The sequence below is a fragment of the Candoia aspera genome, chromosome 1 (assembly GCF_035149785.1).
Source record: "Candoia aspera isolate rCanAsp1 chromosome 1, rCanAsp1.hap2, whole genome shotgun sequence".
NCBI classification, from domain to species: Eukaryota; Metazoa; Chordata; class Lepidosauria; order Squamata; family Boidae; genus Candoia; species Candoia aspera.
This window is the reverse complement of record NC_086153.1, coordinates 269,441,561-269,465,835: the sequence shown is the minus strand read 5'-3', so window position 1 is coordinate 269,465,835 and position 24,275 is coordinate 269,441,561. Positions and strand designations below refer to the sequence as shown.

General features: G+C 38.1%; 1 protein-coding gene across 2 annotated transcripts in view; it reads right to left on the bottom strand.

The window, feature by feature from the left end:
- Nucleotides 1-24,275, bottom strand: part of TSPAN18 (tetraspanin 18) — a 172,587-nt gene that overhangs the window by 80,484 nt on the left and 67,828 nt on the right. The window lies entirely within an intron of this gene.

The following is a 24,275-nucleotide window of genomic DNA, read 5'->3' as shown; positions in this document are numbered from 1 at the left end:
AGAATGTCAAAGCACTGCCACAGAATTGGACTCTGCTGTTTCATGGTCTTTGTTCTCATGGGCTCTTATATTATAAACTTTCCAAAGCAAATCTTGATATCAGTATAAAGATGGAAAGATTTTACTGCCACCTTTCTTTTACTCTCCCAACAGACCTTTCTGCTTAAAAGGCATTAATTCAAAGGACAGTGAGTTTTTTAAAAATACAGGGGGAGGAAGATGTCATTACTGCTGAGCTTAAAGAGAAAGGATAAAAAAGAAGAATTCTGGAAAGCTGTTGTAAATAATTATCATGGGAACCAAGTTATACAGTCATTGATTCTACTGCACTGAGCTTTGTTTCATTCTGAAGCAAGCAGCATACATAACAGAGAGAGCAGCTATGCGTAAGTGAGGGACTGTGAATCCCTTTCTTGGAGATGCCCTTCATATACTAGAAGTTGGTAATGTTGCTTTCTCAACGTGATTTCCTGAAGCACAGAAAGAAACCGCAGAAGATGAATCACATTATGGTAAGGAAATCATGTGCAGAAGGCAACATTACCAACTTCTAGTTCATTGTGATACCACAAAATTGGCTTCATCCATGTGATTTCAAGAGGTCAAACAGTATTAAAACACTAGGAAACCACGAGATGGTGATTCCTGCCTTAATGAAAAAATTCATGGATATGCTCATTTGAGAACGTAAATTGATTCCACTGGGTATGGGAAGATGCAACTCATTACCTCAGATGATTTTTAGTGTTTCTGCAAACCCTCAGCTTCCCTAGAGTATGTTGATACCATATCTTATTTAGGGGTTTAGCGGGGAGTAATAAAACTGGTTGGAGACTATTCTAACCCCCACTACTGTTCCAATAATTCATTTATGCCATTAAGTAACAAAAGCAGCAACAGCTGTGCTGTTACTCAGTGCTGTGTAGCATTTATTACACTGACCAGCCAAATGAAAATATCATTAGCACTGGAGAAAGATGGCCAATGTTTAATGTGATGACAGAGTATATTAGATTAGATCCATGGTATATAAACTGGTTATAATAATAGCTTTCCTCCATAAAAAAAAGTGCCCTCCTCTATTCCCAGTGTGTGACACTTCAAAATGTGCAAGCAGGAAAATACAGAATAAGCCTTAGGTTGCAGCTAGACAAATAGATTTGTGACTCCATTAACATTTATATTATTCAGCCTGACAGTCAAAAGAAGGGAATTATTAGCTAGTATATGAAATGATTTTATCCATATTCCTGGAACTGATCTTAGACAAGCCCCGAAAAGTTTTCAGCATTATTTATACCAAGGATGAGCAATTCCTGTGGGGCTCAACTTGGATGCTCCCACATTAGCTGATTGATGGCTGCTGAGAGCATTGTTCTCTATATTTATTGTACTGCATTTCCCTGCAACTTGCCAAAAAGCTGTTAGTGGACTACGGAGTAAGTACAATATTTATTTTTTCAATGTATATGGCTGCCCAACTGGGCAGCTAACAAAAATTTAAAGTATCACAATACATAAAATAAGCAAAGACACAAGTGCTGGAGACAATAAATCACGCATCACAGACGAATGGCTCACTCAACATCGTGGCCCTATGCCAGAGAGAAGAACCAGGTCTTCAGGGCCCTTCTAAAAGGAGGGTGCTATTCCACAAGGCAGGCACAATAGAAAAAAAAACATTCTTCCTGGGTCTCATTATATTGTTTAATAGATGGGATATGGAGCATGTTGGAAATAGTTGATCCTGCAAATATTCTGACCAAAGACCATATAGTGTTCTATAGCAGCATCTACAACTGCATCTGGAAGCCCACTGGTAATCAGTGCAGCTTAAACAGTAGTGATGTTAAATGGACATACCAATGTGCAACCATAGCTTCTTGCACTGTCACATTCTAGACCAGCTATAGCTTCCAAGTGGTCTTCAAGGGCAGCACCATACAGACAACATTGCAGTAATCCAGATGACAGTGCCAACATAGATCCCCATTACTTTGGCAGACCAGGAAGTGTGAAAGTACTACTAAGTTATGAAATGGTATCTCCATTTTTTAAGGAAGTGGTGTTACACCCATTCCTGAAAAATCTCTCCAAGGATCCAGAGGGTTTTATCAACTACTTCCGAGTCACAAATAACACTTTTTTAAGGCAAGACACCAATTATCTCAATCCATTTCAGCCTGAGTTCAGGCATGGTATTTTCCTGTGGGAAACAAAAAGAAGTACAACTCTGCTGATCCTTCTTGACAACAGTACCATTGACCTCAGTACTCTCCTAGAATGCCTCTTTTCTCTCAGGCATCAAGTTAAAAAAATAATTTAATTCTCCTTTCTTACTACTGCTATTTCCATTACTGAAAATCACTTAAATAGTAACTTATAATAAAATGCAGTAAAATTATCTAGTTATTGTGTTAACACACACACACACATCATCATCATCATCATCCATCAAATGAGACTCCAGGATGGTATATAACTGCAATAATGGATGCAACCTCTCCTTTCAAAACATCTGCCCTGGAGGGTTCCTCAGCGCGTCCAGAGTAGATTGTAAGGTCATACAAGGGACTAAAAACAAGGAAGAAATTGTCCTATCACCAATCTTCTTTTTTTATACTATATATATATATATATATATATATATATACACACACACACACACACAGTATATATATGAACTTTATTAATTTTCAAAATATAGTTAAAATACAAAATATAGAGTATAGGAAAGCTAGAGCATAGGACTAAAGAAAAAAAAAACTATAAAAGTGAAAGAAGACAGAAAACAGAAACAGAAAGTGACTTCCGACTTTCCCCAATAGAGATATGAATAAATTTACAAATATAATCTCTTACCATTAACTAATCTCTAGTAACATTATTTCTATCAAAACAAACCAATTAATCACTAAAACCCAATATCAAAACTTCATTTTTCCCTAACACAAGCAAGTAATCTAAAAGTGGCTGCCAAGTAGAAATAAATCCAGAAACAGTACTTTCTCTTATTAACGCTCTTAATTTAGCCATTTGAGCCAAATCCATCAATTTAATAATCCAGTCCTCCACTGCAGGTATTTGTGGATCTTTCCATCATTGTGCATATAAAAGTCTTGCGGCTGTAATCATATATAAAAGCAAAGTCCCATATTTTTTGTCTCAAGCTGCTTCTCCATCAAACCCAAGAGGAACAGTTCTGGGCTTTTTTGTAAGTCCACTTGGAGTATCTTTCGAATTATTTATTTATTTATGTTTCAAATTTCTGTCACCGCCCATCTCCCCCAAAGGGGGACTCTGGGCGGTTTACAACAAAATAAACGAATTAAAACCATAAAACATAAATTACGATACAGACTATCATTATAAATAGATAAATGTAAGATCCTTGTGGTGAAAAGCTCTCGTTCAATGGGGAGGGCACTACGGCGCCAGCCACCCCCAGGAAGAGCTGTTGCCCTTGCCATCCGAAGCAAGGCGGCAGAACTAAATAATAGCACATATTTGATCCCCAAAATTTTTGGCCTTCTCACAAGTCCACCAAAGATGATAGAAAGTTTCTTCACCCTGTAAACATTTCCAACTGACATTTGTTACACCATTATACATTTTTGACAACTTACCTATCACCAATCTTCTAATGGAAGTGCAGAGCCGCTTCAGTGGATTTCACTCAAATATTTAAAAATCTGATGCAGCATATTAGAGCAAGTGTCCATTATAAAAGATAGTAAAGAATGTGTGATTTTATAAGCTCTCTTGAAGGATGAAAAGTGCTAGAAAGTCAAAGATGCAATTAGTATACTTTCAACAAACAGACAAAAGCAATCCATTCAAACAAATCAACTGAACCACTTAAGTTGCCTCTCTTCTACAGAATCCCAGAGGAGCCTTCCCAAACCTAACACCCAAAACTCTGATTTGCAATACAGGGACCTGCAATCCCAATGTATATGGACAGAGCTAGCTTGGCGAAGGCTGGCCAATAGCAGCCATAATCTGAGCATTGCAAGGTATTCCTCCCCAGGTGGACCATACTTTATTTTCATTGAGTAGTTCTTGAAAAGGAAATTCCCCTCCATGTCAAGATCAGGAATCATCTTTGGAAAAATATGAGGCAAGCATCTGACTAACCCAGGTTTAAAGGAGAATCACCCTTCCCCCCTCCACACCCACACCCACACCCACACACACATACAGTACTAGGACACAAAGATAAAATCTCAGCATTTGCAAACTGCACAGAATAGTTCTTCTGTAATAGTTTTGGGGAAATGCCCTAGAAAGGCTCTTTCTGAACAATGTATGTTCCCATCGCAGCTCAAGATACAACCTACTCTATCCATCTGGAAGCAAGTAAAACAGGAAAAACGGAGAGAAATTTTTAGACTTAGTCTGTGTCTGCATATGGAATTGTTAACCATGGACATTTTCCTCTCCATGAGGAAAGGACAATTTTTTTTTACATAAAACTACACACACACACCTTGGACTTTTAACTCACACTGCTTTGTAGTAAGGGTCACTAATGGAGCTTTCTGAGCAGCAAAGGTAGGGATGGGGCAAAAAACCCCTATGGCATGTACTTTTTATTAATAGCAAGCATAATGGTTGTATGTTTCAAAATTGAGCTTTTGCAGTATTAAAGCTGACTAATAAGTCATTTCTAACATCTTTACCTTGTGCCTTTATTTTAAATAATTTCTAAGTCTAAGGTTTGGGCTTAGACTTAGAATTATTCTCCCCCCTAGAAGCCCCTTGGGATTCCAGCCAGACTGGAACTTGGGCCTGTGTATGTTTATGGAACTAAAGGCATAATCAGCCTAACACACCTCACAGGGTTGTTGTTGTGGGGAAAATAGGAGGAGGAAGGAGTATTAGGTATGTTCGCCACCTTGAGCTATTTATAAAAATAATAAAGGCGGGATAGAAAATAAATAAATAAATAAATATCACTTACTCACAGTAATGATACCTAAGCATTCCTTGGTATGGATTTCCCATTGCATCTACTCTTGCTCAGAAGTAAGCAAGCTTCAATTTTTATTCTTTTGCTTATGAACAATTTTCTACATCTTTCTACATAAAGATGCAAAGCTTTACCAGTTTACTGGTGGGGGGTGGGGGGAATCCCCAAATGCAGTTGCCCAGGTAGTGTGAGCAACTGCAGTTACTCTATGCTGGCTAGGGTTAATGGGAGTTATAATCCAACATATATGGAAGTCACTGGGTACTTCTAAGGCAGAAGAAGAGATCCTATGACCCTTCAAGCTTGCTTGCTTGCTTGCTTCTTTCCTTCCTTCCAGTGTTGATTCCTGGCAACTGCCTGGCCAAGTCCCTGCAGTTTTCTTGGAAAATTTTTGGAAGTGGTTTGCCATTGCTTGCTTCCTAGGGCTGAGAGAGAGACTGGCCCAAGGTCACCCAGCTGGCTTCATGCCTAAGGTGGGACTAGAATTCATGGTCTCCTGGTTTCTAGCCTTGTGCCTTAAACCACTACTTCAAACTGGCTCTACCTTCAAATATTGGTGAATTGCAGATTTTGTCATGACAGCTGATGTTGCTAGGATCTGTAGCTTATCAGCATATCCTGGATCTAAAGGAAGGAAATTGTCCTTTAGGTTTTTGTTAAATGGGAATTTTCTATACAAACATGAGTCCCAGAGTGGGTAGGAGGGAAGGAAAAGGAGCCGTTGTCCACTTACAATGTAAATTTTACATGCTGTGCTCCCTTTGTATGAAAGGAAAATAGCTTATCCTAATCAAAGCTAGAAGTCACGTTCAAAAGAAAAAAAAAATACAAATATACAGTGAATTTAACACAAACCAGAGAGCAACACTATAAATAAAACAGTGGGCTGTAGATGTCCCCCCAGTTCATCAAAACAACCTGGCTGGTAAGGTGATAATTTTGTTGAAAGATAGTGACTAAAAGAATGGTCCAATACACTTCTAGATACTATTGCAATTACGAATGGCTAAGTTTCTTCTACCATATAGCAAATGAATGATAACCATAATAAAGAACAGTTGTGCCCATAGACAGTTTCATGGGAAAAGGAAACACCATCTCCTCCAATCTTGAAGGCAATTGGCTAAGTCATACTAGATTAAAGGATTTTTCCTTACACTGCTCATGTTTTAAATTCTTCAACCCAGCATGTAGGATTCAAAAGGATAATTTCTCATTCTTGAATGCTTATTAAGCAGTGTACCCACTTATCATGTAGCTCACATATTTCTTACAGTATGAGAATCGTATGAACCAAATTAGCCTGGGACAGAAGAATAAAAGAGTGAAAGGGAATTGATTCTGAATCCAAATGTATTAGGTGAACAGGATGGGGCACAGCAAGGGCAACTTTTAAACAACAAATTACTAATAGAAGAGAATATATGAAACTCAGGGTTGAAATGTGGAGTCCTTGGTGTTCTCTGAGCTTGGCTGTTCACTTGCAGACATTTCATTACTCAACTAGGTAACATCATCAGTGCAAATGAGTGTGGGGTTTGCTCCCTGTTTATATACCGTAGCTTGCCCTGCCAGTGTTCATCCAAGTGTGGTTTTCTCCTTGGTAGTTCCTTGATTAGGGTATTGTTTTCTGATAGATTGTTTGTCTGGTGTTAATCCCTGCTTATCTGGATGTTGCCTGCTGAAGAGGACATGTTCTGGTCTTTTTATTTCCTTCTTAACTTTCTTATTGGTCTCATTTGAATGGTGTGTAAATGTGTCTATTGGTGGCTGATTTGTCTGAATGCCAAGCTACCAGGAATTCCCTAGCATTTTTGAACTTAGCTTGGTCTAGGATGCTCCCAGTTTCCCACTTGAAAGCATGGCTGAGTCTGTCCATGTGTTGTGAGATTAAGGAGTTCTCATCGTGTCTTCTGACTGCTAGCTGGTGTTTGTGGATGTGCTCTGCTAGTCTTCTGTCTGTTTGTCCTACTTAGTGGCTGTTACAGTCCTTACACTGTATGTTGTAGATGACTCCTGTTTTTTCTTCTTGGGCTACTGGGTCTTTTGGTTTGCTTAAGATGTTTTGGAGGGCTTTGGTTGGTTTGTGTGCTATGGTGATGCTGTGTGGTTGTAACAGTCTGTTTGTTGTTTCTGAGATGTTTCTGATGTATGGCAGTGTTATCCTTTTCATAGCTTGTGCTGGTTGTGCTGTAGTGGGTTGAGTGGTCAGGCACTTTTTGATAAAGTCATGCGGTATCCATCTTGTTGGAAGATGTTGTATGGGCAATCTGTTTCCATTTTCTGGTGTTCTGGGTTGCTGCAGTGCAACATCTGAATAATGTTCTTACACAGCTCCTCTCATGGGAAGTTGAGTTGTTCTTTGGCTAGAACAACTTTTGTTGAAGGTTAGTGACTTCATTCAGAGGAGCCTACTTTTTTTTTTCTCAAGTGTGAATGACCACCCACAGTCTCAAGTATTCTCACCTTGCACTTTGAACAAAAAAGGTACTTCCAAGCATGCCCCCACCACCCTGTCCCAAGTAAAGAATACTCAAGTCTCTTGAACAGAAGTTAACACATCCTTTTGTCCATAAAACAGACCTTTAAAAGAGAGACAATTAAGAAGCTGAAATCCCACAGACTTCAAGAAGAACAAGATATTATCTATCCATCAGAAGACACTAAAGAAAAAGAAAATCCCAACACAGGCATTTAACCCCTTCTAGCAACCTCACTGTCATTCCAGATTTTGCATAACTTAGGATTTCCATCCTGAGGTAACAGCAGCACTGAGTCAAGTAATCTAGACTTAACCCAAAATGTCTCCAGATACCACTCAATCATAATTGACACAATTGCAAAGAATAATTTACTTCATAGGGAAATTAGCAAAGTTCATTAAAAAAAAAATCCTTCAGTAGGCAATCTACATTTCTTGACTCACAGATTTGTTTTTCTGAAAACTTAATTTTTATAGAAGTTGCAAGGTTCTCAGGATACAGCACAGTGTCTGGAGTTCTTTTCCAAGTGGCAGTTTTGTGGTTGAGTTTTCCCATCTTCTTATGGTATTAAGAGTATTTGTGAAAATAATGTACAACAGATGGAAAATGCTTCCATGCCATAGAGATTAAATAGATCCATAAGTTGCATGGAACATAGGCCCCCTTTTTTATTATATGGTGTTGAATTCTGCAATAAAATATTCTTCTATGAGTATGCAGCACTGCTGTAGTACAATCAAACAAGCTGACTGAGAGAACACAGGGCTATGGGGATTCCAAAATGGCTGAGCAAATGGGGTTTAATGTGCTATGTGAAATGTTATCCTAACCAAGATTGCAGGATTGTTGTGAGAATGAAATATGGAGGTATGGAATCTTCAGCTCCTTGCTGAAGATACAGGATATAAATGTTGTAACAATGGCAGAAGAAATTTTTTAATTATTTTTTATTAAATACGTTTTTTACACCGTAAAAACAATACAAATTTAAAGAAGAAAAGTAAAGTAAAGAAGTGACAAGTAAATAGGAAAGAAATGAAAGAAAAAAGACAGAGAAAGGAAAAAAAAAGATACAAAGAAGTGGCTTCCGATCTTCTTTACAGCTGTTATAAATGCATTTATATTTTATCCTCTCTCTCTACGGTTACATTTTCCATGGTATAAGGAAAACAAAGGAATGGGATAGTAGTCACATCTAGTATTACTCTGGGATCTAAGAACATCTTAACATGTCTAAGATTCTAAGCAGTTCAGTTGATGCTTGTCTTCCACTGTACCAAAAAGAGTAATTCATCCTTTAAAGATAAGACTGAGCAGGGAGTTGAGAAATTCCTCAATAAAGCACTGTTCAATGAATGATCTTCCCTTACTCCCCTCCCCCTTCCTTCACCCTCTGTTTCCTTCAGAATTTGAATTAAATATGCACTATAGTCTATATAATTAATTAGAAAAGCTCAAAAGTCCAATCTCAAACTTTGAAAAGGGCAGATTAAAAAAAAAAGCCATCTTTCAGGAAGAAATCTCCCCAGAGAATCCATTTTTCCTCATCTCACATCAACAAGACAAGGGTATGACAAGCAGTTACCATATTCAATACAGTGTTTGATGCGCTTAATTGCAGGTCATTAACGCTGACCTGGCCAATTAAAACTGTGTTGTGGCACATGTCTTTCTGAAGCAGATGTTTCATCTATTACCTGCATGGTATCTATCAACACAGCTAATACTTCCACCATAAGAGCTAATTATTTTGCAATTACATTGAAACAAATGGTATTTCTTGCAAAAGGTTCCACTAATTATCCAGGCTTGGCGAAGGGTAGGGATAATGGGATATTTTTCCTCAATTGCTTACTCTCATTAAATGTAACACCTCCCTGGCCCCCAAAAATGGCAAGGGGAAAGAAATTGACAACATTTTCAGAAGAATGGCACAATTCTATCAAAGGAAGACCTTGGTCTTTCTGTTATTAATGGCAACTTCCTAATCATTCTGTATCAACTTCCCTCCAAGTAACATTACCACAACTTCCAATCTGCCAAGGGAATAGTTGGTCCAAACATTCGCCTTGGTTTCCTTTTACACCTGATGCTCTTTTGCATTTGGCCTCATTGCACAATTAGTGGGGAATTTCTAGGCCCATAAACTACCTCCTGAACATTTGACCTGGTGCAAGTCTTTTAAAGCTCTTTCATGGTGATCCACAGAATGAGAAAGAAAATTTCAGAAATATTAATTTCCCCAGAAAGCAGCTCTTCAATGGCCTTACTTTTCTCTGAATACCATTCCCCTCAAAAAATAATCCTAAATCAAGATGGTGCTAATTTGTTAATAATTCAACAGCCAATTCTACAATTAGTAAACAACTGTTTCTGTATCTGCCCCCATTCTGTTTCCTTTTTAGCCTATCTTCTTGAGCAACAGGCATGATGTTTGGAGTTCATAAGGCTCATACATTTAAGGGAGGTCGTAAACAAAAAGGAAAAGCTCATCCCCTCAGAATTGGTGTGGTTATTTGGGCTGTGCGAAGTTTTAGATTTGAAAGGAGAAGGGTACTTCACAGTGGGCATGGACACACACACTGCCCCTCTCAGCCCCTCTATAAATGGGTCTTTTCACAAGATCACATGGCAGCTCCAATCCAAGGAGAGGTCACAGTTGCTATAAGGAGTTGCCAACAGGTACTAGGTGAGTTCCCCCACGTGCTCCAAAGTAGTTTTCTCCTCCTAACACAAATTGCTGCATAGCCCTAGTGATTATATTCAGTTTCTAACAGCTCAAGGAGCTGATCCCAATCACCTCTAAAGGGGCTCATTCCAAACATATGGTATCTCTTGGCCTTCTCCAAAGTTCCCACACCACATGATGCTGTACTTGGAAGGGAGCATCTAAAATTGCTCACACTCACACAGTCTGCCATGTGGCTATCTGGATATCTTCCAAATGGCATGAAAGAGAGTTTATTTTGGTGAAGCTTTAAATCCCCACCTTCTGCTGAACTAAAGGGCAATTTCAGTGAATTAACAGAAACCTTGGAAAAGCTTGAACTTTGCTGTTTCAGTAGCTGAAAAAGCACACATGTAGAAAAATGAACTGATATGCGAGGCAGGCTTTTTAACCATGCATTTTCCCTGACCACTGCTGGAATACAAAGCCCCCAAAATTGGTATGCCTGGTTTTATCTCCCAGATAGTCTCTTTCTCCAAACAGTTTCTGGCCTCTACTGCACAATGGGTTTCCCTAACATGCATTTTCCTCTAAAATGAAAAAAAGAATAACACGTTTGAAGGATTTAGCAATGATATTTGAAGAAAAGCTAACCACAAGTGAGCCATGAAGACAGCCTCAAGGATTTATAAAAAGGGGATAAAGACAAGCTCTCTTTTTATCCTTCAGGAATGAAGAGTCAGAGTTTGTGCAATTCCCCTTCAGCCCTTGGATGCAATCTGCACTCTCAAGACCACACTAAACACAGCTATTGCATACTGTGCATCTTGGCATTTTCATCCAGCCCCAAACATCTAAGGCTTGGCTCCCTGCCACCACAAAAGGGTTCACAGCTCCAGACTAATGAATTTTGTGGTCAATACATGAAATAAGTATACCAAGTGGAAAGGGAGATCAGTTCCTAAAGTACTACATTAAATAAATATCCCTGTTTTTCCACTAGCAAACCTCAATTGCAATCATTCTACTTCATTTTTTTATACCTTAACCCTCATCCTATGGCTTCCCAATCACTTCCAAACCAGACAATCTTTTCTTGAACTGAAAAATGCCTTCTTTTCTCCCTCATTTCTGTGCGTTTACTTTTCTTGCAGTGCTCACAAAACAGATTTCATTAAAAACCCTGCTTTTGTTCAATGGCTTGGTATACAATGTAAACTCTTCTTAAGGCTATTTTAATTCAAATTGAATAAATCTGTTTTCCTAATTTGATTCTAAAGGCCAACTTTCCCAAAGCAGCTAGATATTATTTTAAAATAATATACGTACTCAGTCTAAGACTCTGTTAAGCCAATGCTATTTGTAAGAAGCAATATTTACTGCTGTCAGTTCTATTTTATTTGCCATCATTTGTCTGGATTTTTGTTTGCTTTATTTTAGTAGTATTAATTTCTTAAATTACACTGAATACACCAGTGCTTCAGTCACCCACGCACCCCCACCTACCAAAGAATGAGGATTGATAGTGTGAACCAGCCTTTCTCAACCTTTTGACCCTGGAGAAATCCTTGAAATAGTTTTCAGACCTCGGGGAACCCCTGCACATTCAGGCTCAAATAAAGGCCAGAAGTTACAAAATGATTTATATTTGTTTCATGTATACGCTGTATACAGTATATAAATTAAGAGTGTTCTTTACACTAAAAAGAAAGAACGAAACTTACCTCTTTAATGTGAAGTTGTCCGAATTTGAAATAATGTTTTAAATAAATCGTGATCTCCCAAGGAACCCCTAGTGACCTCTCGCAAAACCCTAGAGTTCCACGGAACCCTGGTTGAGAAACCCTAGACAAAAATAAACTGTGGCTCAAGGACAATAAGATTTCTTCTGAGACAATCAGAACTGAATCTGGAAACTTTGTGATGCTAAGAGATTTGAGCAAAAGGCATGTTTTGGCAAAATGAAAATTATAAAGGCAACTTTGCTTTCACATTTTCATATACTGAAAATGTTTGGAACATTGAAAAGTTTTTAGCTAAAGACAGATTTTGGGTGGTTCAAATAAACCTTGATTTATGCTGCAAGTTAGCTCTGTCTCATCTGAGCAGGAATGTTGAAGAATTTTTGCAGAGTGAGGCAAGAGTGTTGACTTGTGTACTTTCCTATCTTTTCCTATCCTTCCAAACAATCCTCATTCTTCCAGCCTCTTATTTCATATTCTAAATACTTCTGTTTCCATTCATATTCTGCTCCTTCTGCACAGCTTCATTTTCTACACACATATATTCTGTATAACTTAATACATGCTAAAATGTTGATTGCTAAAAAATATTACCAAGTTTACATGCCACATTCCCATCAGATGCTCAAATTAATCCTGCTAATTATTTAAACAGTCTCATTTTTTCCCACCCATTTACCCACAAACATTTTGCTGCTAATTATTTACTTACACATTATTTTGAGTTATTATACTTAATGAATCTATGAATCATGGTCACCATCAATGTATAGTTCAGGGTATACAACATGTTCAGTTTATAATGCATAGTTCTTTTTTAAGTATACATTTGTTATATACATGAATGTCAGTTTGTACGTATGCATATAGTATAGTCACAATATAGTATTGTGAATAGCTGAGTGGTTGCATACACTCTTTGTGTTAATCAGACAGTCCCTAGATATCAGACCTTCTTCTGAAGAGTCCTCATCCAAGGATGAAGCAGAACCCACAGTCTCTCGGCAATAGGTTATGGTGACAGGCTATAATAGGACTGTCCTCTATAACACTGGGGTTATTGGCAGGTAAATCTGATACTGACACTCAAATCCACCCACCACTCATAGGAAAAGATTATTTAGAATCATAGGCCAAAATGCTGACTCTCCATAAAGGTAGGAGCCCAGGTAGTCCCTGCTCAGTTGCCTGTGGTCTGCATAGAAGACCACAGGCAACTGTGGTCTGAAGATGCCAGCCATAGTTGCCAGCAAAACATCACAGTCACTAAAGCCTAACAGATAATGACCATGAAAACCTACACCAATATATTGATTTATTGATAGCTTTCCTACCTGGATTCTGTCTCTCTGCCTGTTGACATTTCTTTTACACTTCAACTAGGACACTAAATAATTGAAGTCAATTTTCTTAATTAGGTGCTAAGTTTGTTTGTTTGTTTTATTTTATTTATCATATTTCTTCGCTGCCCATCTCATGTTGTGACAACTCTGGGCGAGTTGAATCCTATCATCCATTCACACATAGATACTATATTTATTATAAAATTAAAAAAAATAGATATATGCTTCTTTCTTGATATTACTGTATTTTCCATCATTTATAGATTTTGAGCTTTAATGCCTTATGTGATTGTGTATATTACGGTCTACATTATTATACTTATTTCCCTCAATAAATAATTCCCTCCCCCAAAGTGTTAATAAAACTACCAATCTATGCAACTGTCTTTTGTTTGTTTGTTTTTCCCTTATCTCACAGCTGTATTTTATCCCAATTTCTATGGTAGGAAAGTGTTCTGGATTTTTGAAAGCATCTTAATGAAGACTAATTGACATCTTAGTAACCACCATTTTGAAAGCTGCTCTGAATTTTCCTATGTAGTTGATGTTGTTTGGAAATCTGCTCAAGTGCAGTGCATGAAAATGGGATAGGTTACTATATGCTAGAACAAAATCTTTATAGAGATTTGCAATGAGAATGGAGATCTGCCCAATATAATGACAACTCACTGAACAAAAATAGATTGAACCAAGTTAACAGCAAGTACATAAAGAGAATTACAATAGCCTTGATAGAAAAGTCTTGAGGTTCAAAGCTGTGTTCAATCATTAGAGTAAGTGGGAAACTCTGATCAAGAATTTGGCAGCATGATGATCCCACCAAAGATAGAAATTCTAAAGAGTCATACAATCACCATCAAACATGCATGGAACAGATGATTCAGTATTAAAATGTTCTTGTATAATGAGCATGGGCATGGCAATCCAGTTAACAGTTATGATGCTTATCTACTCTTATGTAGACTATGAAAATCAAAATGTTGTGGTATATCAGTTTTGGAATGCTATTTGCTTCAAAATCAAAGCACAGAAGAAACTATCATTAATAAAGGGAATATTTTAGCAATTATTCCCTTGAAGATACACTGTATCTCTGACATACTAAGAGATGGTGGGATTATAATATATTAATGAAGGAATACCTTATGTGCACTTAAGGGGACAGAATTTACTTATTTATTTCATATAAGAAGGCAAATTCTATAAGCAACAGCTTAGTTTTCCCAAATCATGGAACAAATGGAGACTGACTATCCTTGTACCAAAATGGGCTATTTCTGGGGTATCTGTCTCACAATTAAAACAGGCTGGATCATTCCTGCATGGGTTCATTTTCTACACATGTATATTCTGTATAACTTCACTATCTTTTATACATGCTAAAATGTTGATTGCCGAAAAATATTGCCATATTTACATGCCGCATTCCCATCATACACTCAAATGGTCCACATGGCAAAATCCAAACACCATTCAAAACCTGTAGTAACAGGTCTGTACTGGTGGATCAGGAATTGCAATGGAGTTATTCTGTCCATTACTCTCATGAAAAAGGACATATGTATGAAATGGAAAGAGGGCCAGGTCACCAAAGAACAGATAACTCAAAACTAGTGGCAGAAAAACAAACGTTTATAATATAATGAGTTGAAGTTAGTGAAAGATGTTAAGATTAACAAAAAGGGCTTCTTTAAATATGTTCCAAAGGAAAGGAAAATAATCCGCACACCAGCTGCTTAATGAAGAAGGTAAAGTGCTAATAGGTAACAAAGAAAAGGCAGAAATTGTAACTTTGAATAACAGTTCTAAGTTACAAGGAGACATATTTCATACAAATGCCAGAAGAAAAATTTTCTAACGATAAAAGCAGATTGATAGTGGAATCAGTTATCCAAGAGGTGGTGGGATTCTCTTCACTGGATGGCTTCAAGCAGAGGAAATCTGCCAGGGATAATTTAATTTGGATTCCTGAACTGAGCAGGGTAGTTGGATTTAAAGGTTAAATGGATCTATGAGTCCATGACTTACTAAAGCAAAGTATATAACAGAAGAATCAAATAAAATAGCATAGTGAAATAATCTCAAACACATTAAAGGAGTTATAGCTAAAACATCCTGACCAGCTGATGCCTTTTCACAATATTTTCCAACACCTTTTCATAATCTACTACAAGAATTATACATTGCTAGTTAATGTGAGAGATGAACAAGCTAATTCTAAAACAGAACTTGAAAACAGAAAATTTAATTATATCATTGCAAATATATTCAACTTACAATAAAAGTAACATCCATGCTGACATCAATGTTGTTCAACTTATTCTTCAACAAAAATTGGAAATGTTATCTACTAATGCTGTAGGAGATAGTATAAGGAAATAGTTCTATTATAATTGGTAGATACAAATAAAATTACTGCCTTGATACATTAACCATCCACTGTGACAAATTCCAAGTTGTATTGTCTATCACTGATAGTAAAAAATAAAATTCTTTAGGATAGTTTTCCTTTTGTCTGCATTCTGTGGTCAAGGATATTAAAATATATGTGTTCTTTTCACAGGCAAAAGGATTGTGCCATTGGCAGGCAGTGTGATGCCTCAAGGACCTTTATTTATATATTTGTGTCTCTGTGTGTTTCTGAGTGTAATTGATTTGAAGCACATTGATGCTTATAAGCTTCAAAACAAAGAGACAATCCCCAGCACCACTCACTGCATCAACCATTTGTGGAAGCCATTTTGTAAGGACTCCTGAGATATGCTCTCAGCTCTTCAGATGTGCTCACTAGTCCAAACACCCTTTAGTGTTATAGAATGCTATGCTATCATAGAAAGATTTAATAGAAAAATATCCAGTGTGACTCTTTCAAGGAATCCTTGAAAGTTGTGTTGGATGAGAAAAAATAAAAAATAAAAAACCAATACAAGTCTTTTGTTTTGCTTTAACTAGCTGCAGCATATGCTGAGAAGCACTTGAAAAAACATTTTGAAAGTCACTGCTTTCAGGAGCATTGCCTGTTCTGCAGAAGAATTCATTGCATGACCTCCTGATATAACCATATTTAAAGCTTTTTTATTTTTTTATGGCAATGACTTATGCAGTGTTTTTCAACCATGGGAACTTTAAGATGGGTGGACTTCAACTCCCAGTCCACCCATCTTAAAGTTCCCAAGGTTGAGAAACATTGGACTGATGCAACAAGGGATAATTTAATTCATTTAAGTCACAGAAAATGGGGTAAGTCAGAAGATGACTGAAATAATGTTTCTCTATATAGAAATCTAAAGTTTGCTACTTTTCCTACTGTATGAACCACGAGAAACAAACAAACAAAAAATGTGTTTCATTACAACAACTAAGTGAAACTGCTGCCAAAAGCTTTTATCCAATTCTCTCGCAAAAATAATGGCTACCTGTTGTATTGCACAAAACACACAATTGAAATAACCTCCCAGAGTCTCTGGGAGTCCGTAGCATATAAAATAATAATAATAATTATTATTATTATTATTATTATTATTATTATTTACCTGAAGTTTGGCACAGGAGTAGATATGCCATCCATGCCAATCCTGATGATGTATGCAAACTAATAGCAATTAATTTAGGGACTGGATCCTAAATATGAGAATTATATCAAGCACATCATTAGAAAATGCCTTAAAAAAAGTATTGCTTCCCCTTGTATTAGAAGTATCCTGGTTCTAGACATCCTTTGCCTCCCCCCTTCGCCAAATATAAATCTCCTAGCTTTTTTTGAGACAGACTGTTTTTGATTTCTCAAAACAGAAATGGAAGAAACTTCAAGAAAGATTGTAACCTCACTGGCCTGCCTTTGTTGGTTCATGAACTCTATTGTTTTCTTAAACCTGAAGCTCTGCAAGTGATTCCTGAGCTTTATTTTTATTCAGAAAGCTTTATATTCCCTGACTTGACTGAAATTACAGCTTTGTTGGTGAATAGGGGGTGGGGTGGGGTGGGGGGTGAGAAACACTCAGATCTGCTAAGTAAACAACACTGACTTAATTTATGAGAGCAAATTCTACAGGAAAATACGCTGGGCTGCTTCCATTTAAGATGTAACTACTACACCTTCATTAGAAAAGTCCACTCTTACCCATTTTGTGTTTCAATTCAGTCTGTACACAATGTCATCTTTCATACTAGAAAAGCTGAACAACAGGAAAATACTAAGACACAAGAACCTCAAACATAATTCATGAATGTAAAATTTCACGAATTAATGAAAGCAAAATTAAGTAGCATTACTGTTACATCCAGTTTTTCAGACTTTGGTATGTACAAAGCCTAACATTCCAGGAATGGAATATGCTGGAAAACAATGGGACATTCAACTTCTCCCCCTGATCGTGCTAATTGTACCAGGGGTGGACCATGAATTTCAGAAGCATATGAATTTCAGAAGGTAATCTTCTAAATGGGAAGATTTGCTTTTATACTTTCACTACCACACTTTGCTACCACACAAATTGGTGAGTTCTGCTTTCCTAGAGGTCTTTAAACAGAGGCTAGATCTGTTAGAGATGCTGTAGTGAATCTTGCACTGAGCAAGAGGTTGAACTAAATGACCTCTAAGGTATCTTTGATAATCCTTATAGATGACTGTGGTGGAGCTGTGATGGAGGTGGTGTATCCATCTTGTGTGTTTTGATTTCTCAGCTGCCTTCAGTACTATCAACCATGGTATCCTTCTGAGCTGTGAGGAATAGAGGGCACTGTTCTACAGTGATTCTCCTTCTTCCTCTGTGGCCAGTTTTAATTGGTGTTGGTTGGTTGGTACCCCTTCATTGTGGGGTACCAGACAACTCGACTTTATCTCTCATTTTATTCAACATCTACGTGAAACCACTGGGTAAGGTCATTCCATAGTCTAGGGTTTACTGTCAGTATACAAACGATACCCAATTATATATTTTGACTCCAGTCTGGCCAATAAAGCTGTTGAGATTCTGTCCTAGTGCCAGGTGGCTGTGTAGGTTTGGATGGGGAGGAACCAGAGAGCCAGTTTGGTCTAGTGGTTAAGGCTAGAAACCAGGAGAGTGAGAGTTCTAGTCCTGCCTTAGGCATGAAAGCTGGCTGGGTGACCTTGGGCCAGTCACTCTCCCTCAGCCCAATAGCCAATCAGGCATGATATGAGAGTTCTAGTCCCGCCTTAGGCAGGAAAGCCGGCTGGGTGACCTTGGGCCAGTCACTCTCCCTCAGCCCAATAGCCAATCATGATATGAGAGTTCTAGTCCCGCCTTAGGCATGAAAGCTGGCTGGGTGAGCTTGGGCCAGTCGCTCTCTCTCAGCCCAACCCAATTCACAGGGTTGTTGTTGTGGGGAAAACAGGAGGAAGAAGGAGTATTTGGTATGTTCACTGCCTTGAGTGATTTGTAAAAGCAATAAAGGCAGGATAGAAAATAAACCAACCAACCAACCATCTCCAATTCAATTCTACCAAGACCAAGTGGCTGTGGTGGCCAACTAGATTGGGGAATATTCCATCTTTAACCTTGGATGGGGTTGCACTTAGCCATTCAAGAGTGGTGTACAATCTAGGAGTATCCCTGAACTCACAACTCCCGCTTGATGAGACCTTTGCGCAGCTTCATCTCATGTGCCACTTCCTCCTTTCCTAGACTTGGAGGCCCTTCAGACAATCACTCATGCCCTACTTACCTCAGAGTGCAACAACTGCAATGTGTTCTATGTGGGGCTGCCCTTGAAGACCACTCAGAAGCTTCAACTGGTCCAGAATGCAGCGGTGAAGGCAGTGATGTGCATGCCTTAGTATGCCCATGTGTCACCTCTGCTCCATAAACTGCACTTGTTATTGATATGCTTCTAGGTGTGATTCAAGGTACTGGTTATGATCTATAAAGCCGTACATGACATACATAGTTAATTGAGGGACCTCCTAACTCCCCTATCAGACTGGCTGATTCAATCTGACAGAGTTGGCACACTCCCTGTCCCTTTAATTAAACAATGTCATCTATTGGGATCCCAAAAGTATGCCTTCCCTGTTATGGTGCCTGCCCTCTGGAATGAGATTCCCCCTGATATCCACGTGGCTCCCACCCTGCTGGCATTCCAGAAAGCCTTTTGGACCTGGCTATTCTCCAAGGCCTTGTGTTAGAGTGGTTGGGTCCCCTGCTGAATGGGGTGTAGGTGAGAGGTGTGGTTAGCCAGATCCACCATTAGTTCTTGTTACTTTTTTTTTTTAATAGTGTATTCTATTTTTACTCCATTGGTTTTATTGTACACCGATAAAAAATAAAGTGGTACATCTGGTTTGGAGCTGGGTGCTACCTAAATTGAATATATTAAATTAAACATGGCCCAGAGGAGTAATGGGTTAAATCTCAGAGTTTTTCAGAACATAGCATTCCTGGAGCTATAGTTTTTGCACACACCTACTCAGGCCTTTGTTTATAAACTTTCTCTGGGAAGTAACTTGACAGGAAAACTTACTGTCAGTTACTAATTGCTTGCTAATCCCCCCTTCTCATGCCTCTTTGTACTGATCTCAAGAACTAAAAAAATGTTGGGGAATGCTAGATTTTGCAACACTGGAATAATGAAATGTGCAAACAGGTTACTAATAAAGAGAAAGCAAAAAATAATTGGAAATGCCCAAGAAGGTCTTGCATACATAAATATACATACTATATTCTGAATGCAAAGCCCAACCAACTGAAGAGTGCTTTGACATGGCCATGCTACTTAAGTGTAATCATATTACACAGCATGCATAGTGGCACATTTAGGATATTTTTTTTCTCTCTTCCTGTTAGGGTCACCAATCAAAGGTGACCCAGTCACAGGCTGTCTCCTTTGAAGTTGTACTTAAATAGAAATTTTGGTCAAAACAAGGGACGTCATCTTATATTGATGTCTAGATGACTACCCGCACTTTTGGGGATATGATTAAAAGACTCAAGCAGACACAAATCTGCTTTTGCTAAGACTAAAACCTGACATTAAGTTGTTTTCCCATTACAGCCAGATAGATGTGTTTCTTTCTTTTGCCTTCCTTATTCATTTCCTTCACTCTGATTTGCATTCAGTTCCAAATGCTCAAGAGAATTCCCATTCAAAGCTTTCCAACAGGATTGTCTGGTCAGCCCAAGAGAACTGCTAGAAGAACATTTCAACCTTGTCTGAAACCAAAAAGTATTGTTTCCCATTTACCCTGTTCTTAGACATATTCAGGGCCAATCTATCCCCCCCCTCTCTATTTATACTTCTCAAGAGGCATTTTTACAGCACCATTACACAGAAGCAAAGAGAATTGACATAATTTAACTAAGGTCACAATTCACTGGACATTATTGGAGAAAGATTTAAGTTCCAAAGTAAAAAGATCATGCCAAATAGGCATTTTAGATGGTCTTGCCAGAAAATGATGTTATCACACACACACAGATTGCCACATTTATACAACATGTATTGGCTTACATCATCCAATATATAAACCAAAGATCTGTGTGTTCTTCCCACTCCCTTTCCAATCTACAATTTATTTTTCCTCAGAAAGCTATTCCTTCCTGGCATCATTCAAATGTCCAGAAATTGCATGCTATTTTTCTCTTCTTGGGGCCTTTCATACTCAAACTTTTGTTCACTCTGTTTAATCACACTTCCTTCCCTTGCTTAGAACTCATTCAGCCAACTGACCAGTTTCTGAAGGGCTTGTATAATGTTTACAGTAGAGAGATCAAGAAGATAAAGCAAAAGCAAATTGACAGCCAGGTCTTCTCTTGTTTTGCTTTTCTGGAAGAAGATTCATAAGCTCCAGCTCCTCCTCTCCATGCTCAGATACAGTGGGTGAAAAGGAACTGCAGAAGCCCATCCTGATGATCCCATTATTCTGCCTATACCAAACACTTATTTGGGCATCTATCCTTGCCATTTAGTGGACTGGAAACTCTGAATGGGCCATCATCTCGTTTCCATAGCCCTTTTCACATCTCCACCAGCTTAAACATCACCTCTTCCTTTTTTTTTTTAGTGGCAATATTAGTTAATCTTCAGCATTGTAATTTATTGCTGATAAATGTCCATACAGATATTAAGGTGTTATGGCACAGACTAGACAATTAAATTGCCAACCTTTTAGGTAAGTATCCCCAAGTCCAACTGATTTTAAATTTAGGTAAAATAATATGTCCCTGTACCTAAAATTTCATCAGCACCCTCCAGACTGTCGTTTGTTTTCATTTATTGAACCCTGGCAGTCAAAAGATACAAAATGTAACTATGCAAATCTATGTTTTGCACAGTATATCAGTAGAATTTGGGCTGGATTCAGCTAAGTCATCTCACTTCTTTTGCAATCTCATGGGGTCTTCTAAACAATGTGATAAACTTTGAAACTGTGCGTTCCCCTGACAGTGACCACTTTCCTTTTGGCTTTATGCCTATATCCCCTTCCTGAAAATGGGTTTGTAGAAAAGCCCTCTCCAATATTGGCCAATACGGGCATTAAGCCATTGCCTATGAGATGGATAACAAAAGTAACCTTGTCTCTGGCCAAGTTTCCTCTGAACAGTTCATTCAGGTTCATTCTAAAATTATTAGAACTCCCCTTGATGAAAAAACTATTCAGCCAGTATGAGGATCTGATTCGAGCCTGTGGCAGACACTACTATTTGCATAGAATAAAAACCCACAAGATAAGCACCATATATCAAAACATTGTTTGACCAGGACTGTTAAGAGAGCAAAGACAGAGCTGGTTACTAGTTATAAAGCCTATAAAAAAGACTCAATCCACACCCCTTACTGAATGGTAGCAAAAAAACCCTGTATAAATCTCCATTAAATCTTAATTTGCATATACAGCCTGGCAACAGCCAATCATAGCAACCAGACAGAGAGATCTGGCTAAATTTTGGAATCTAGTTCTGGTAAGATTAAGTGTACACCCCACTCAGTTGGATCACTAGGCTCCTTACTGACAGTTTTATGTGGAGGAAATTCCCTGTTCCTCTGATTTAGATCTAGGAGAGTCTCCACTGCCTGAATGTCCCCCAGTCCAGTTTCAGAAGTACATATTTTAATTAAACAACCAAACCCCCCAAAACCTCTAAGAGATGTAATCCCTCCTGAACTTATACAATTTTTTAGCGATTGCCTCAGACAGTGACCATTCACAGTTATGACAGTGATGGAAAAGTAACTTGATTTACAACCTTTGCAGGTCTGTAAGGCAAAGGAAAACTGAACTAAGATCATAAGCACAGCTGCAGTTTCACTTAGCGACCACTTCACTTAACAACCAAGTTGCCTCTCCAAATTGTGAATGCTAAACGAGGACTACCTGTATTCTGACTGGTGGGCACTGACCCTAAACTCTCTTTCTTACTTTTGTTGATAGACCAGCTCATATTCTCAGTGGATTGGCTATAATTATTCCTATTTTTAGAAAGAAGATCCAGCCAATTACTGCCTAGTAAGCCTCCTTAATACAATCAGCAAAATCTACACCAGACAGTGATATTGGAAACTTGAATGGCTGTAAGAGGAGAATTGTTTAGCTCCTGAGTAGGCAGACTGCAGAATAGGCTGTTCTACTTTAGACCAAGGTTCGGTGCTATAGCATCAATTTGAAAATTATACACATGTTCCCTAAACAGCCTTATATGATATATCAGTTGATTTCAGGCAGGCTTTGACTCAATATCTAGAAGGACATTATGGCACAAATACCACTGACTGCAGGTTGCTTCCCTCCATACAAGCATTACATGTTAATATAAACTTGCAGGCAAAATACAGCGTTACAGGCCTCAGCTTGGATATCATGCCCCAAAAAAGGAGTAAACCTTGTGTGGTCTTTGTTCTATTTTGATTTAACTCCTATAATAATGCAATAGTGGGTCATCTTAATAAGGAGAAACATCATTCCCCCAAACTGGTCAAAAGACCAATAACATCCCTGCTTTATGCAAATGAAACAGTAATTTTGTTTTATTTCAGTAGGCCAAAGGAGAGCTATGAAGCGTTTAACTCTTTTCTATAAAAACCTATTAACTACAAATCAATTTTGGTTAAACAACAACTCAAGTTGTGCATTTCTTGAAAGGTCTCCAAAAATTGACCTAGATGGCAAGTGAACTGCTTTAAGTACCTGTATTTCCTACTACAATCCTCAGGAATATGAAGTGCCCATGTTGCTTTATCCATTTTGAATGCACAGAGGCCTTCAGCAACAGATATCTCCTTGTATGTCAGAGGATCAGGATGTATTCCAGCAGCATTAAAAATATTTGAGGCCAAGGTACCGGCACAGCTTCTTCAGGAAGCTCAATTAATTAGATAGTGTCAATCCACCTAAATTAAGACAGTGTCCTATCTACTTTTCAAAGGAAACTATTTCAGGTGCCCCACTGTGTGTCAAATGTAGCATTTTGGAAAGAAGTAGGACTATTAGAGTAGAGACAAGGATATAGATAAACATCTTTAGATATCAACTAAAGCTAATATTCCTACCACACGATTTAGCTCTGCTTATATTGGTGGGCAATTTTCATTCCCCTGGAGATAGATAATTGAAGAAAAACTACACCATTCCAGATTCTCCCCTGGGGCATTACTGGCCCTGGGACAGGACCAGTGTATGTAAATTCTTATGCTTGTCCCATATCTTGCTATTCTGCCATATTTACAGAGATCTTAGAAACTCCCTAAGAGCTTGGGCATTCTGATGAATTTTATGTTTAATATCTCTTATTGTATAAAGACCCTAAAATAGTATACACTGTGACTAAATTTGCATTATCATGATAAACTCGCAAACAATTAGTTATTGTCTAGTTAGGGATAGCTAAGTTAGTGCTGGCAAAACTGTTCTTGTAGCATTGCCTTTGGAGCACGAATCAAGCTGTTTAACTTGCTGAGTTAATCAGTTCAGCTTTTTAGGATGACCAGAAGCCCCACAGTCCAGAAGCACCACAAGGACACCAAGGATGGCACCAATCTGAGACTGGAGCATTCCTTGCATGTTGAAGACTGGGGGGATAATCCCCAGGCTACTGAGAAATAGAACAGCATAAA